The sequence below is a fragment of the Lissotriton vulgaris genome, chromosome 7, assembly GCF_964263255.1.
Source record: "Lissotriton vulgaris chromosome 7, aLisVul1.2, whole genome shotgun sequence".
NCBI classification, from domain to species: domain Eukaryota; kingdom Metazoa; phylum Chordata; class Amphibia; order Caudata; family Salamandridae; genus Lissotriton; species Lissotriton vulgaris.
In genome coordinates this window covers 814,503,996-814,516,288 of record NC_141695.1, presented here as the reverse complement: position 1 = coordinate 814,516,288, position 12,293 = coordinate 814,503,996, and the positions used below count along the sequence as shown (strand labels likewise).

The following is a 12,293-nucleotide window of genomic DNA, read 5'->3' as shown; positions in this document are numbered from 1 at the left end:
AGGGGCAGAAAGAGGATCCACAGCCTTTGCTGTGCACCATGCCACAAATCTGTTCCACCGACAGGCGTATACCGACTTCGTGGAGGGTCGCCTGGCTGCCAGAATTACATCACAGACTTCAGGAGGCAAGTCAAATGGCCTCAACTGCCGTCGCTCAATCTCCAAGCATGGAGGTGGAGACTGGACAGGTTTGGGTGGAGGACCGTCCCCTGCTGCTGCGACAGAAGGTCCTCCTGAAGGGGCAGGCGGATCGGGGGACCGACTGACATGCTGAGTAGCTCGGGATACCAGTACCTTCGAGCCCAGTCCGGAGCCACAAGGATAACTTGGGCCCGGTCGCGCCTGATCTTCTTCAGCACTCTGGGCAGAAGTGGTATAGGCGGAAAGGTGTATAACAGACCACAACTCCACTCGCGCCGAAAGGCGTCGCCGTGCGAGTGCAGTCTTGGAAACTCCAACGCGCAGAACTGATGACATTGCGCGTTCTCTTCTGTGGCGAATAGATCTAACCAAGGCTCTCCCCATTGCAGAAAGAGGCCTTGCGCCACGTCCGAGTTCAGACGCCATTCGTGATCCATCGAGCACCGACGGCTGAGTTCGTCCGCCCTGGCGTTCAGAGAACCTGCCAGGTGTTGAACCGTCAAAGTCACGCCCTGACGTTCCAGCCACTGCCAGAGGCGCAGAGCCTCCTGGCAAAGGGTCCACGACCCCACTCCGCCCTGTTTGTTGCAGTACCACATGGCGGTGGTGTTGTCGGTGAACACCTGCACTACACTCCCGTTGACAAAGGGGAGGAATGCCTTCAGTGCTAGACGAATCGCCCGCAGCTCCAACAGGTTGATATGGAGCCGGGACTCCGCCGGAGACCAGATGCCTCTGATCTCTGCCTCTCCCAAGTGGCCACCCCAGCCCTGGAGGGATGCGTCCGTCACGACAACGTGCTCCGGTTGGGGAAGGGAGAGGGATCTGCCTCTGACCCAATCGCGGTCCGTAAGCCACCACTGCAGTTGTCTCGCAGTGCCCTCCGAGATCAAGACGTGGTCGGACAAGTTGCCCTGATGCTGGACCCACTGAAACTTCAGGTCCCACTGCAGAGCCCGCATCTGCCACCGGGCGTGATGCACCAGAAGGATGCAGGAGGCCATCAGCCCCAGCAGCCGCAGTGTCAACCTGACCGAAACCCGGGATAGCGGCTGAAAGATGGGAATCAAAGCCTGTATATCCCGGACCTGCCGTTCCGGAGGATAAACCCGAAACTGCGCCGAGTCCAGAACCGCTTCGATGAAAAGGAGCTTTTGAGAGGGACACAGGTGTGATTTCGGCACATTGATGGAGAACCCCAGGTCTTGCAAGAGGTCTGCCGTCATCTGAAGGTGGTGGACGACTGTCTGGGGCGAGCCCGCCTTCAACAACCAGTCGTCTAGGTAGGGGAAGACTGAAACCCCTAACCTGCGCAGATGGGCTGCGACCACCGCCATCACCTTTGTGAACACCCGTGGGGCGCTGGTAAGGCCGAAGGGGAGCACGATAAACTGAAAGTGCTCCTGGCCTACCGCGAACCGCAGGTAACGCCGGTGGGCCGGCAGGACGGGGATGTGAAAATACGCATCCTGCAAGTCCAACGCTACCATCCAGTCTTGCGGGTCTAGAGCAGCCAAGACCTGAGCTAATGTCAACATCTTGAACTTCTCCTTCCGGAGGAAGCCGTTGACGTTCCGTAGATCCAAGATAGGACGTAGGCCCCCCTTGTCCTTCTTGGGTACCAGAAAGTAGTGGGAATAGCAACTACGCCCTACTTCTGGCCCAGGAACGCGCTTGATGGCCCCTTGGCCAAGAGGGCCGTAACTTCCTCCTGCAGAAGTGTCAAGTGGTCCCCCGACACACGGTGGTTCTGCAGTGGCATGGCTGGAGGAGAGGTCTCGAAGGGGAGGGAGTAGCCCCTTCGGACGATTTGCAGCACCCAGCTGTCCGATGTAATTGTGCGCCAGTGAGCGTGGTGATGGCGAACCCTGCCACCCACTGGCGTCACATGGGGCCGAAAGCACGGACTAGGAGGATTTGGAGGCAGATGCTGCGGGGGGAGGTGTGGCCTGACCCCGCCGTTGAATCCGACCGCCTCCACGGCGGTGTCCACGGCCGCCACCGCGTTGAAAAGATTGTTGCGGCGCGTGGCTGGCAGCACGTGTGGGGACGCCCCTTCCTTGGCCACGAAAGGAGCGAAACGAACCCGTTTGCTGGGGCTGGGTCGAGAGACCCAAGGACTTGGCCGTGACCCTGGAGTCCTTGAAGCGTTCCAGCGCGTGGTCCGCCTTGTCACCAAACAGGCGACAGCCATCGAACGGCATGTCCATCAAGGCATTCTGGACATCTGCCGAAAAGTTGGCGGATCTCAGCCAGGCGTGGCGACGAATCGCCACAGTCGTGGACATCGCTCTGCCTAGCGAGTCGGTCGTATCAAGACCACACCGTATGGAATATTTTGCTGCATCTCGGCCCTCAGCCACAGCTTTGCCGAGTTTTGCCCGCACCTCCATGGGGCATTCTGGCAGCAGTTCCGCGACCGTATCCCACACAGAGTGGGTGTAGCGGCCCAAGAGGCAAGCGGTGTTGCAAGACCGCAGTCCCAAACTCAGGGACGAGAAGACCTTCTTGCCATACTGGTCATACCTCTTTGATTCCCGGTCGGGCGGGGCCAACGGGAATGCGGTCTGGGAGGTTGAGGCCTGGATCACCAGACTCTCGGGGGTGGGATGGGTGGACAGGAACTTGGGGTCGTCCGGACAAGGACGGTGGCGTCTGGCCACGTTCCAATCAACAGGCGAACCTGAAGCTGGCCTGGACCACGTGCCCAACAGAACGTCTGACAAGGCTTCGTTAAACGGCAGCAGTGGCTCCTGTGGGCATGACTGCGGTTTGAAGACCTCAGTGAGGATGTTAGGCCTCACGGCCGCGACGGGGAGCTCAAGGTGTAAGGCCTTGGCAGCCCTCATCAACACCACTGAATAAGCAGCTCCCTCCTCCGATGCCACGGAAGGAGGAGAGACAAAGCCAGGGTTAGGTGAGTCGTCCAGACCACTGGCATCCCCCAAATCACCTGTCCAGTCCATGTCATACTGGCACTCACGTGACAGAGGGTCCTCAGACCCCTCCCAACCTTCCCCATACTCTTCATCATCTCCATATTCGGAGTCAACGATGTAGACCGGCTCCTCGGGGTTCACAGGCCCCATCGGCGTCGAGCCCGGCGTCGAGCGACGTCGGTTCGACTCCGCGTCCGGATTCGGGGAGGGTATGGGCACGGCGCCGCCCGGAGCCGGCGCAGGAGAACCGGCGCCGCGCGGGGGCGGCGTCGGGGGTAACCCCGATGGAATCGGCGCCGGAGCGGCCGGCAGACCACCCGGCGTCGACCCCGAAGGCCCTTGCGGCGCCGGGGTTGGAGCCGTCGGCGGCACCGGGGCCGGAGCACCCGATGGCGTTGAGTCAGGGACACCCGAACCGCCAGGGCCCCCAGACGGTAGCACTGGACCCGAAGGCGCCGTAGGCCCCGCCGGAGAAGTGAGCGCCCTCATGGCCATGAGGAACGCCTCAATCTCCTCAGGCGTCGCACCTTGCCCAGGGACCGGAGGGTATGGGGCAGGCCGCGCCGGCGACTCTCGCGGAGCCGCGGGGTTGGGGTCACTCGAACTCCCGGCCGCGTCGTGCGAGCGTCGGGGGTACGATGACGACGCCCCGACTTCTTGTGTTTCTTACCTGAAGAGCCCGACGAATGGTGACGACTTCCGGAGCCTCCGGCACGGCTACGCGACCGCTCCCTCGAACGCTTCCTGGACCTCCGGCCGGACCGGGACCGCTCCCGACGCGGGGCCGACACCCGGAGCTCGAGTAGCTTGCGGGACCGCTCCCGTCTAGCCTTGTTAGTCAGAGCCCGGCAATCGACGCAGGCGCCCACATCGTGGTCGGGGCCCAGGCACCGGAGGCAGAGTCGGTAATGGTCCGTGACCGACATCGTGCGGTCACAACCGTCACAATTCTTGAAACCGGGCATCCTACCAGGCACCAAAAAGATATAGAAAGTTTGACAAAACTTGGTCAAAAGACCGGAGTACTGCTCTTCGGATCTGCGCTTACTGGCGCGGAAAAAAGAAGAACTGACGTCAGCGCGCGGAGGCGGCGTCTATATACTCCAGCGACGTCATCACGGCGCACGACGCCGACGACGGACGCGGAGCCGCAGGGGACGCCTGCAGACGACGCCTACCGACATGCAGGGGTACTGCTACGCAAAAGTTTCCGGATCCAGACTGACGCCTGGGGATATTCTAAGGTAAGGAATCTAACACTAACGTGTTTCTTTCAGATAAAAACTGTGTTTTCCGACAAGTCATGGTTCTTTTAAACAAAATACAATTTTAATTGCTTGCTTTATCGTAGTCCGTTTCACGCTCACTCTGACATCTGTTTAAGTCCTCCGAGTCATTTGTTATTCTCTCGGTGTACCAAGTCAACCTTCCCTCTGAGTTCGGTAAGCTGAGTTACAGTGACAATCGTTATGTACAGCACATAGAGGTGTCAAAATGGCATTTGTACAAACATTAATTTTATTGTGAGAGAAAAGCATCCTCATTAAAACATGAATGCATGTGAGGGTGATGTGCTCTCTGCCCACCCTTGTTTGGCCGATATATTGTTGGTAGTTCTTAGTATTTTGTGTGTATCCTTGGCTTGGGATGGTGGCACTTTCCTTGTATAGCCAGAGTACATATGGATACTGGATGAAAACTGCGAACTGATAGTAGAGCACCTGCCATGCATTTACTAAAAATAAAAAGCTTGTCTATTAGGTCAAAATTATTTTGTTTGAAGAAAGTGATCAGTTTACGTTTTGGAGTCCAGGCGGAGGGGGAGAAGGGTGCAAGGCAGAGGGGAGAAGGGTGCAAGGCAGAGGGGAGAAGGGCGGAAGGCAGAGAGGAGAAGGGCGCAAGGCAGAGAGGAGAAGGGTACACGGCAGAGAGGAGAAGGGTGCAAGGCAGAGGGGAGAAAGGTGGAAGGCAGAGAGGAGAAGGGTGCAAGGTAGAGAAGGGTGCAAAGTAGAGAAGGGAGCAAGGCGGAGGGGAGAAGGGTGCAAGGCGGAGGGGAGAAGGGTGCAAGGCAGAGAGTAGAAAGGGTGCACGGTAGAGAAGGGTGCAAGGCAGAGGGGAGAAGGTTGCAAGGCAGAGTGTAGAAGGTTGCAAGGCAGAGAGGAGAAGGGTGCAAGGCAGAAAGGAGAAGGGTGCAAGGCAGAGGGGAGTAGGATGCAAGGCAGAGAGGAGAAGGGTGCAAGGCGGAGGGGAGAAGGGTGCAAGGCAGAGAGAAGAAAGGGTGCACGGTAGAGAAGGGTGCAAGGCAGAGGGGAGAAGGCTGCAAGGCAGAGGGTAGAAGGTTGCAAGGCAGAGAGGAGAAGGGTGCAAGGCAGAGAGGAGAAGGGTGCAAGGCAGAGGGGAGTAGGATGCAAGGCAGAGAGGAGAAGGGTGCAAGGCGGAGGGGAGAAGGGTGCAAGGCAGAGGGGAGAAGGGTGCAAGGCAGAGAGGAGAAGGGTGCAAGGCAGAGGGGAGAAGGTGCAAGGCAGAGGGGAGAAGGGTGCAAGGCAGAGAGGAGAAGGGTGCAAGGCAGAGGGGGGAAGGGTGCAAGGAAGAGGGGCGAATGGTGCAACGGGGAGGGGGAGAAGGGTGCAAGGCGGAGGGGAGAAGGGTGCAAGGTGGAGGGGAAAAGGGTGCAAGGCAGAGGGGAGAAGGGTACAAGGCAGAGAGGAGAAGGGTGCAAGGCGGAGGGGAGAAGGGTGCAAGGCAGAGAGAAGAAAGGGTGCACGGTAGAGAAGGGTGCAAGGCAGAGGGGAGAAGGCTGCAAGGCAGAGGGTAGAAGGTTGCAAGGCAGAGAGGAGAAGGGTGCAAGGCAGAGAGGAGAAGGGTGCAAGGCAGAGGGGAGTAGGATGCAAGGCAGAGAGGAGAAGGGTGCAAGGCGGAGGGGAGAAGGGTGCAAGGCAGAGGGGAGAAGGGTGCAAGGCAGAGAGGAGAAGGGTGCAAGGCAGAGGGGAGAAGGTGCAAGGCAGAGGGGAGAAGGGTGCAAGGCAGAGAGGAGAAGGGTGCAAGGCAGAGGGGGGAAGGGTGCAAGGAAGAGGGGCGAATGGTGCAACGGGGAGGGGGAGAAGGGTGCAAGGCGGAGGGGAGAAGGGTGCAAGGTGGAGGGGAAAAGGGTGCAAGGCAGAGGGGAGAAGGGCGCAAGGCAGAGAGGAGAAGGGTGCAAGGCGGAGGGGAGAAGGGTGCAAGGCAGAGGGGAGAAGGGTGCAAGGCAGAGAGGAGAAGGGTGCAAGGTGGAGAGGAGAAGGGTGCAAGGCGGAGGGGAGAAGGGTGCAACGGGGAGGGGGAGAAGGGTGCAAGGCGGAGGGGAGAAGGGTGCAAGGTGGAGAGGAGAAGGGTGCCACGGGGAGGGGAGAAGGGTGCAAGGCAGAGAGGAGAAGGGTGCAAGGCAGAGAGGAGAAGGGTGCACGGTAGAGAAGGCTGCAAGGCAGAGAGGAGAAGGGTGCAAGGCAGAGGGGAGAAGGGTGCAAGGCAGAGAGGAGAAGGGTACAAGGCAGAGGGGAGAAGGGTGCAAGGCAGAGGGGAGAAGGGTGCAAGGCAGATGGGAGAAGGGTGCAAGGCAGAGGGGAGAAGGGTGCAAGGCAGAGAGGAGAAGGGTTCAAGGCAGAGGGGAGAAGGGTGCAAGGCAGAGGGGAGAATGGTGCAAGGTAGAAAAGGGTGCAAGGCGGAGGTGGAGAAGGGTGCAAGGGGGAGGGGGGAAAGGGTGCAAGGGGGAGGGCGAGAAGGGTGCTGCAAGGCAGAGGGGAGAAGGGTGCAAGGCAGAGGGGAGAAGGGTGCAAGGCAGAGAGGAGAAGGGCGCAAGGCAGAGAGGAGAAGGGTACACGGCAGAGAGGAGAAGGGTGCAAGGCAGAGGGGAGAAAGGTGGAAGGCAGAGAGGAGAAGGGTGCAAGGTAGAGAAGGGTGCAAAGTAGAGAAGGGAGCAAGGCGGAGGGGAGAAGGGTGCAAGGCGGAGGGGAGAAGGGTGCAAGGCAGAGAGTAGAAAGGGTGCACGGTAGAGAAGGGTGCAAGGCAGAGGGGAGAAGGTTGCAAGGCAGAGTGTAGAAGGTTGCAAGGCAGAGAGGAGAAGGGTGCAAGGCAGAAAGGAGAAGGGTGCAAGGCAGAGGGGAGTAGGATGCAAGGCAGAGAGGAGAAGGGTGCAAGGCGGAGGGGAGAAGGGTGCAAGGCAGAGAGAAGAAAGGGTGCACGGTAGAGAAGGGTGCAAGGCAGAGGGGAGAAGGCTGCAAGGCAGAGGGTAGAAGGTTGCAAGGCAGAGAGGAGAAGGGTGCAAGGCAGAGAGGAGAAGGGTGCAAGGCAGAGGGGAGTAGGATGCAAGGCAGAGAGGAGAAGGGTGCAAGGCGGAGGGGAGAAGGGTGCAAGGCAGAGGGGAGAAGGGTGCAAGGCAGAGAGGAGAAGGGTGCAAGGCAGAGGGGAGAAGGTGCAAGGCAGAGGGGAGAAGGGTGCAAGGCAGAGAGGAGAAGGGTGCAAGGTGGAGGGGAAAAGGGTGCAAGGCAGAGGGGAGAAGGGTACAAGGCAGAGAGGAGAAGGGTGCAAGGCGGAGGGGAGAAGGGTGCAAGGCAGAGAGAAGAAAGGGTGCACGGTAGAGAAGGGTGCAAGGCAGAGGGGAGAAGGCTGCAAGGCAGAGGGGAGAAGGGTGCAAGGCAGAGAGGAGAAGGGTGCAAGGCAGAGGGGAGAAGGTGCAAGGCAGAGGGGAGAAGGGTGCAAGGCAGAGAGGAGAAGGGTGCAAGGCAGAGGGGGGAAGGGTGCAAGGAAGAGGGGCGAATGGTGCAACGGGGAGGGGGAGAAGGGTGCAAGGCGGAGGGGAGAAGGGTGCAAGGTGGAGGGGAAAAGGGTGCAAGGCAGAGGGGAGAAGGGTACAAGGCAGAGAGGAGAAGGGTGCAAGGCGGAGGGGAGAAGGGTGCAAGGCAGAGAGAAGAAAGGGTGCACGGTAGAGAAGGGTGCAAGGCAGAGGGGAGAAGGCTGCAAGGCAGAGGGTAGAAGGTTGCAAGGCAGAGAGGAGAAGGGTGCAAGGCAGAGAGGAGAAGGGTGCAAGGCAGAGGGGAGTAGGATGCAAGGCAGAGAGGAGAAGGGTGCAAGGCGGAGGGGAGAAGGGTGCAAGGCAGAGGGGAGAAGGGTGCAAGGCAGAGAGGAGAAGGGTGCAAGGCAGAGGGGAGAAGGTGCAAGGCAGAGGGGAGAAGGGTGCAAGGCAGAGAGGAGAAGGGTGCAAGGCAGAGGGGGGAAGGGTGCAAGGAAGAGGGGCGAATGGTGCAACGGGGAGGGGGAGAAGGGTGCAAGGCGGAGGGGAGAAGGGTGCAAGGTGGAGGGGAAAAGGGTGCAAGGCAGAGGGGAGAAGGGCGCAAGGCAGAGAGGAGAAGGGTGCAAGGCGGAGGGGAGAAGGGTGCAAGGCAGAGGGGAGAAGGGTGCAAGGCAGAGAGGAGAAGGGTGCAAGGTGGAGAGGAGAAGGGTGCAAGGCGGAGGGGAGAAGGGTGCAACGGGGAGGGGGAGAAGGGTGCAAGGCGGAGGGGAGAAGGGTGCAAGGTGGAGAGGAGAAGGGTGCCACGGGGAGGGGAGAAGGGTTCAAGGCAGAGAGGAGAAGGGTGCAAGGCAGAGAGGAGAAGGGTGCACGGTAGAGAAGGCTGCAAGGCAGAGAGGAGAAGGGTGCAAGGCAGAGGGGAGAAGGGTGCAAGGCAGAGAGGAGAAGGGTACAAGGCAGAGGGGAGAAGGGTGCAAGGCAGAGGGGAGAAGGGTGCAAGGCAGATGGGAGAAGGGTGCAAGGCAGAGGGGAGAAGGGTGCAAGGCAGAGAGGAGAAGGGTTCAAGGCAGAGGGGAGAAGGGTGCAAGGCAGAGGGGAGAATGGTGCAAGGTAGAAAAGGGTGCAAGGCGGAGGTGGAGAAGGGTGCAAGGGGGAGGGGGGAAAGGGTGCAAGGGGGAGGGCGAGAAGGGTGCTGCAAGGCAGAGGGGAGAAGGGTGCAAGGCAGAGGGGAGAAGGGTGCAAGGCAGAGAGGAGAAGGGTGCAAGGCAGAGGGGAGAAGGGTGCAAGGCAGAGGGGAGAATGGTGCAAGGTAGAAAAGGGTGCAAGGCGGAGGTGGAGAAGAGTGCAAGGGGGAGGGGGAGAAGGGTGCAAGGGGGAGGGCGAGAAGGGTGCTGCAAGGCAGAGGGGAGAAGGGTGCAAGGGGGATGGAGATGAAGTTAAAAATGTGCCCCCCCGGGAAACATTTCTGCGGATGCCCATGGAACGCACACTACTTTGTGAGAGAGAGTGGGAGAGAGTGGAGAGAGAGAGAGTGGAGAGAGAGTGTGGAGAGAGAGAGTAGAGAGCGAGAGTAGAGAGCGAGAGTAGAGAGAGAGAGTGGAGAGAGAGTGAGGGTGGAGAGAGAGGGTGGAGAGAGAGAGTGGAGAGAGAGTGGAGAAAGAGTGGAGTGAGGCAGTGGAGAGAGAGTGGAGTGAGGCAGTGGAGAGAGAGTATAGAGAGAGTGGAGAGAGAGAGTAGCGAGAGAGTAGAGAGAGAGAGTCAGTGGAGAGAGAGTAGAGAGAGTGGAGAGAAAGACAGTGGAGAGAGAGTAGAGAGAGAGAGTGGAGAGAGAGAGTGGAGAGAGAGAGTGGAGAGAGAGTAGAGAGAGAGAGTGGAGGGAGAGGGGGTGGAGAGAGAGAGTGGAGAGAGAGCGTGGAGAGAGAGTAGAGAGAGAGAGTGGAGAGAGAGTAGAGAGAGAGAGAGTGGAGAGAGAGTGGAGCTAGACAGTGGAGAGAGAGAGAGTGGAGAGAGCATGGAGACAGTGGAGAGAGTGAGCAAGAGAGTGGAGAGAGAGAGAGTGGAGGGAGACAGTGGAGAGAGAGTGGAGAGAGAGTGGAGAGAAAGACAGTGGAGAGAGAGTAGAGAGAGAGTGGAGAGAGAGTAGAGAGAGAGAGAGTGGAGGGAGAGAGAGTGGAGGGAGAGAGAGTGGAGAGAGAGTGGAGGGAGACAGTGGAGGAGACAGTGGAGAGAGAGATCGAAGAGAGAGAGAGTGGAGAGAAAGTGGATAGTGGAGAGAGAGAAGAGAGAGAGGAGAGAGAGTGCATAGAGAGTGGAGAGAGAGTGGAGGGAGAGTGGAGGGAGAGAGTGAAGGGAGACAGTGGAGGAGACAGTGCAGAGAGAGAGTGTGGAGAGAGTGGAGAGAGAGTGGAGAGGGAGTGGAGAGAGAGTAGAAAGAGGGTGGAGAGAGTAGATAGAGGGTGGAAAGAGAGTGAGACAGAGAGTGAGAGAGAGAGTGAGAGAGTGGAGTGAGGGAGTGGAGAGAGAGAGGGAGAGAGAGAGCGGAGAGAAAGAGGGAGTGGAGAGAAAGTAGAGAGAGATTGTGAAGGGAAAGAGGGTGGAGAGAGTGGAGAGAGAGAGTGGGGAGAGAGTGGGGGGAGAGTGGAGAGAGAGTAGAGAGAGTGGAGGGAGACAGTGGAGGGAGATAGTGGAGAGAGAGTGGAGAGAGAGTAGAGAGAGAGAAAGTGGAGAGAGAGACAGTGGAGAGAGAGTGGAGAGACAGTGGAGATGGAGTGGACAGAGTTGAGAGAGAGAATGGAGAGAGAGAGAGTTGAGAGAGAGAGAGACTGACTGACTGACTGACTCAGAGACTGAATACTGACTGACTGAGAGACTGACTGGCTAGGAAACTGACAGAGAGAGAGAGCAAGATTGGCTGACTAAGAGAGTGACTGACTGACTAACAGAGAGAGAGAGACTGATTGAGAGTGAGACTGACTGAGGTAGAGAGATACTGACTGACTGAGGTAGAGAGATACTGACTGACAGAGAGAGAGACAGAGAGAGAGGCAGAGACTGACTGACTGAGAGAGATAGACTGATTGACTGCTAGAGAGACTGACTGACTGAGAGAGACTGACTGACTGAGAGAGACTGACAGAGAGAGAGAGAGACTGACTGAGAGGGGGACTGGCAGGGAGAGAGAGAGAGAGACTGACTGAGATAGAGAGAGAATGACTGACTTGAGAGAGACTGACTGACTGGGAGAGAGAGAGACTGACTTGGAGAGAGCGAGACTGGCTGACAGAGAGAGAGACTAAGAGAGAGAGAGAGAGACTGGGAGACTTACTGGCTGAGAGAGAGACTGTCAGAGAGAGATAGACTGACAGAGAGAGAGACTGACAGAGAGAGAGAATGACTGAGAGAGAGATTGACTGACAGAGACTGACAGAGAGAGAGACTGACTGACAGAGAGAACAGAAACTAAAGAGGGCCCATCGAGCTTTGTTTACTTTTCTGTTGTCTCCATTTCTTGCTCTTTCCATAACACCTCAAGCAGTAAATAAGAGGCCGTCGAAAGTCCAAGGTTAGACACGCCTGTGATGTCACTGGGTGTGAAAGGGAGTGACATGTCGCTTTTGTCACCCATAACATTTTGGCGAATCGATGTCCATGAGGGTCCGGACCCCCTCTTCCGGGGCCCCCACCTACGCTACCTGCCCAGGGCCACCATGAGCCTAGAGCCGGCCCTGCGGACTTTCTTTGCCAGCTGCGGCTCTCGTCGTCAGACAGGAGGCGAGGGTCTGTAGCAGCTCGGTGAGTTTAAATCAGTGATCACTGGGGGCCACTCCTGCTGCTGTCCTGCAGCCAGGAGATCCACTCGTGCACAGCGGGGACTCACCATCCCACAGACACACTTCCACCTTCACCACATGGATAACATGCTGGCTGCCGGCCTCTGCAGGACTTTCTTCTGAACCGCAGTGAGACTTTTCTTTATCGTGGCCTTGCAGTCACACTATTCGTACAGTTAGTGTTGTCTTCTGTTGGAAGGTGGATACCTGACTATGGTTACCCCAGATTTTTTGCCTAGTGTTTAGCTGGTTTTCAACTTAGTTGGCCTGGGATCCTGCTAATCAGGGCCCCAGGCTATCTGCTCTCACTGTAAAATGGACTCCATGTACTTTAGGTACATCTCCAATTGGATATTGGGTCACCTTATGAACTCCTTACCTTAAGTTCCCAGGGCATAGGTGCATCCAAGGCCTACCAGTGGCTGCAGCATGTATTATGCCACCCCTGGCTGACAATTCACATTGACACAACTGGCTGATCACTCAGCTGGAGCCAGGTCATGTAATCACCCCTTGCTTAGGCATAGTATCCCTATACCTACCTTTACATATAGACACATATATACCTATAAGTCACTCTTATGGCAGGCCTTAACAATCATGGAGGCAGAGTGCTTGGTT

The 12,293-nt window shown here is 57.9% G+C and overlaps 1 protein-coding gene across 1 annotated transcript in view; it reads right to left on the bottom strand.

Annotated features, from left to right (window-relative positions):
- The window catches only part of DNAH17 (dynein axonemal heavy chain 17), a 15,539,113-nt gene that overhangs the window by 9,115,537 nt on the left and 6,411,283 nt on the right, over window positions 1-12,293 (bottom strand). The gene's annotated exons all lie outside the window — the stretch shown is intronic.